The following is a 4,970-nucleotide window of genomic DNA, read 5'->3' as shown; positions in this document are numbered from 1 at the left end:
ATTTTTCTAGAAAAATTTGGGCATTCTTTCTGAAGCAGAAAAGTGATGTGTTTTTCGCATATAAGTCTTGAAAAATTATGATTGAAAAACAGACGGGAAAATATATAAAATACCTCCGCACAAACAATGGCTTAGAGTTCTGTTCTGATAAGTTTAATAAATTATACAAGTCAGAAGGGATCGTGAGATACTTGACAGTTCGTCATACTCCACAGGAAAATGGTGTTGCAGAACGAATGAACAGAATGATCAAGGAGAAGGTTCGATGTATGTTGTCAAATGCCAACTTATCAAGTCGTTTGGGCGTAGCGACCTCTCTTGCATTTTTTTGATCAACCGATCTCCATCCGTTGCCATTGAGAAAAAGACTCCACAAGAGGTATGGTCTGGTAATCCTGCTAATTATTCTGATTTAAAAATCTTTGGGTGTCCTGCGTATGCTCATGTTGATAATAGAAAATTGGAACCGAGATCCATTAAATGTGTTTTTCTTGGTTGTAAAGCTGGTGTAAAAAGGTATAAGTTATGGTGTCCTGAAAACAGAAAAGTTGTGATTAGCAGAGATGTTTTTGATGAAACTGCTATGCTACCAAACTTATCCCTTAAAGACTCTTCCAATAAAGAAAATCAAAAGTAGGTGGAGCATCAGATTAATACAAAGTCAACTACTCAAGCCAGTATAAAAATTGAGAATAGAGTTGCTTCTTCACCGCAATACTCTATCGTAAAAAACAGAACTAGAAGAGAAATTAAACCTCCAAAGAAGTATGCCGAGGTTGATCTAGTTGCTTATGCTTTAAATGTGGCTGAAGATATAGATGCAAATAAAGAGCCATCTAATTATTCTGAGGCAGTTAGCTGTGAAGACTCAGAAAAGTGGATGTTTGCTATACAAGAAGAGATGGAATCACTCCACAAAAATAGAGCATGGGATCTTGTGAAACTTCCTAAAGGTTAAAAGGTTGTTTGTTGTAAATGGTTGTTTAAAAAGAAAGAAGGGACTCCAGGAGTTAAAGAACCCAGATATAAAGCAAGGCTTGTTGCAAAAGGTTACAGTCAAATTCCAGGAGTAGACTTCACAGATATGTTCTCCCAGTTGTTAAGCATAATTCGATTCGAGCTTTGCTTGGTATTATGGCCATGCATGATTTGGAGCTTGAGTAGTTAGATGTAAAAATTGTATTTTTGCATGGAGAACTTGAGGAGGATATTTATATGCAACAACTAGAGAGTTTTCTAGTCTCAAAAAAAGAGGACTATGTTTGTTTGTTGAAAAAGTCCTTTTACGATATGAAAAAGTCACCAAGACAATGGTACAAGAGGTTTGATTCCTTTATGACTTCTCATGATTTCAAAAAAAGTAGTTTTGACAGTTGTGTTTACTTTAAGAAAAACAGTGATGGTTCTTTTGTGTATCTACTTCTTTATGTTGATGACATGTTGATAGCAGTAAAAGATAAAAGAGAGATAAGAAAGGTCAAAACCCAACTAAGTAAAGAATTTGAGATGAAAGATTTAGGACCAACAAAGAAGATACTTGGAATGGAGATTCTCAGAGATAGAAAAGCAAGTAAATTGTACCTAAGTCGGAAGGGTACATTGAGAAAGTTCTTTTTGAGTTCAATATGCAGAGTGCTAAGCTGTTAGTACTCCTTTAGCAGCCCATTTCAGACTTTCATCGGTTTTGTCTCCACAATCAGATGATGAGATTGAGTACATGTCACATGTTCCATACTCTAGTACAGTGGGATCTCTCATGTATGCTATGGTTTTTTCACGTCTAGATTTATCATATGCAACAAGATCAGCTTAGCAGATACATGGCAAATCCTGGTAAAGAACACTGAAAAGTAGTTCAGTGGATTTTAAGATACTTACGAGGTACTACTGATGTTTGCTTACAATTTGGAAGAACTAGAGATGGAGTAATTGGGTATGTTGATGCTGATTTTGCTGGAGACCTTGATAAAAGAAGATCTCTCACAGGTTATATCTTTACGATCGGAGGTTGTGCAATTAGTTGGAAAGCCACTTTGCAAACTACAGTCGCTTTGTCTACCACTGAAGCTGAGTACATGGTGATTACTGAGGCTTGTAAAGAAGTTATTTGGTTGAAGGGACTCTTTAGTGAACTCAATGAAGACCTTCAAATCAACACAGTATTCTGTGACAATCAGAGTGCCATCTTTCTTACAAAAGATCAAATGTTTCATGAGAGAATAAAACACATTGATGTTCGGTATCATTTTGTTCGTGATATTATTGCTCGTGGTGATATTGTTGTGAGCAAAATTAGTACTTATGAACATCCTACAGATATGATGACTAAGTCACTTCCTATAACCAAGTTTGAGCATTGCGTAGACTTAGTTGGTGTTTATTATTGAAGTTAAACCCTTAAGAGGTTTTGTGGAAGAGGTGGAGAACTTATTCGTTAAGAGTTCGCAATGAAGAACTTGTCCATTAAGAATTCTTGTCAAGGTGGAGATTGTTAGAATTAAGTGACTCGAATCCTTATTTAAGTAAAATATAATGGTAAAATAAAATAAAAGAAGAATCCATATGGAATTACACTTCTTTTATTTTAGTTTAGGATAAAGTTTTTTAAACCTTATTAAATTCTATCTATTTGATATTGATTAGAATAATGTGTTTCAGCTTTTACTAGAATATGACTTTACAAGCCTATAATAGACATAGTCTATTCCTCTTATAATAATTCGAATTCGACATAGTGAATTTTCTTCTTCTCTGCCCTTGGTTTTTTTCCAAAAGGGTTTTCACATAAAAATCATTGTGTGTTCTTTATTTTATTTTATTTTATTTTATTTTAACAGACAACTTTCAACACTCCTCCTTGGTTACAAAGCAGCACACTCCAATTTTTTTCCTCAAATATTCAAATCTTGTATTAGTTAGTGGCTTGGTCAGAATGTCTTCAAGCTGAACCTCCGAGTAGCAGTGAGTCAAATTGACTTCCCTTGACAATTCTGTTTCCCTTGCAAAATGATACTTGATCTTGAAGTGCTTGGTCTTCCTATGAAATACAGGATTCTTGGCAACAGCAACAACTGATTGATTATCCACTTTGGTCTTTGTTTCTTCCTTTTGATCAGCATTCAAGTACTCAAAAGCTTCTTAAGTCAAATGTCTTGATTAACAGTAATAGCAGCTACAATGTACTCTGCCTCTGTAGTGAATTGAGCTACTATTTGTTGTTTCTTAGAACTCCAACAAAAAACCACTGAACCTAGAGTGAAAAAATAGCTCGATATGCTCTTTATGTCATCAACTGAGCCTGCCTAGTCACTATCTAAATAGCCAACTAGATTCAACTTCTCAGCCTTTAAAAACTTCACTCCATGGGTTAAGGTCCTTTTGGCATACCTTAAGACTCTTTTAGCAGCCTTGAAATGAGCAACATTGCAGCAATACATGAACCTCGATGGAAGGCTGACTGCATACATGATATCTGGCCTTATTGCTGTCAGATAGAGCAGGCAACCAACTAGACTTCTATAGCCCTTTTCATCCATTCATTCATGATCACTAATGCTGGAGAGTTTTTCTCCTTGTGCCATAGGAGTGCTAGCAAGTTTGTTGTTTTCCATGCAAAACTTGCTTAAAATCTTTAAAGAAAAAGCCTGTTGGCCTATGAAGATGCCATGCTCATCCTGATATACTTCATACCAAGAAAGTAGGTCATCAATCCTAGATCAGTCATCTCAAAACATCTTGCATCTGTTTCTTGAATTCTTTAATCAATTCATTTTACAACCAGTAACCAGTAGATCATCCACATACAATGACACAATCAGCAAGGTTTCTTTCTCAAATTTCTTCACATAAAGTGTAGGCTCACTAATGCTCTTTTCAAACCCCAGCCTTGACAAGTAGGCATCAATTCTATCATACCAGGCCCTTGGAGTCTATTTTAGGCCATACAAAGCCTTTTTGAGCTTGTAAACCTTGTGTTCTTCACCAAGAACTTTGAATCCATCTGACTGATCAACAAAGATCTCTTCCTTGAGAAATCCATTCAAGAAAGCTGATTTAACATCCAACTGGTGCACTTTCCATAGTTTTTGAGTAGCTAAGGCAAATAACAGCCATATGGTGTCCAACTTTGCAACTGGTGCAAAGGTCTTAGAAAAACCAATGCCATGCTGCAAACTATACCCTTTCACATTTAACCTTGTTTTGTGCTTATTTAATAACCCATTTGCATTGTGCTTGGTCCTGAACACCTATTTTACACCAATAATTTTTTTATTTGTTCTGCCTCTATTGCTTCTTTCCAGTAGCCCTCCTTTGTAGCCTCGTCAAAGGTGCAAGGCTCAATAATAATCATATCACATCTTTCATAAATATACATAATAGTCCTTGTACCTCTAACAGGTACATCATCATATCCATCATCGATTTCAGCTTCATATACGTAGGCTCGATGATATCAAAGAAACGGTCCTATGGTGCCGTATTAATGAAAGCGCGGACCTCATCAGCTAGTCCGACCTGCACCAACGCAGCCCAGTCAATGTATCGGTCTAAACCTAGTGGTCACACGCGCAGGAGCTGGAATAAGTCCTCCGATGGGTCCATAGAGAATCGGAGGTAAGGATGGCGATCCTCGGCAGAGGCGCTCAAGGGAGTTGCACCAAGACCCTTTCACTTTTTTGAAGCGAGGATGGCGACCTTAGATTTACCTCGAGTGTTCGTCAAAATGCACCTGACAAAGAGTGAACAAAAATAATAAAGAAATAAACTAACAGAATAAATAGAAAATAGTAGTAATAATAATAATAATAATAATAATTGAACGGAGACAATAAGCAAACTAAGAACCAATATGCTAAAACCTGAGGAATACTAATAATAAGACTTGAAAGAAACATATGTACAAGAAAAATCAACTTAAAACTAACAGCAAGACTCTAATAATAGAATTCATCAAATAAAAAAGAATTATA

This window comes from Gossypium arboreum, chromosome 5 (genome assembly GCF_025698485.1).
Source record: "Gossypium arboreum isolate Shixiya-1 chromosome 5, ASM2569848v2, whole genome shotgun sequence".
Lineage (NCBI taxonomy): Eukaryota > Viridiplantae > Streptophyta > Magnoliopsida > Malvales > Malvaceae > Gossypium > Gossypium arboreum.
Note: the sequence above shows the minus strand (reverse complement) of the source record.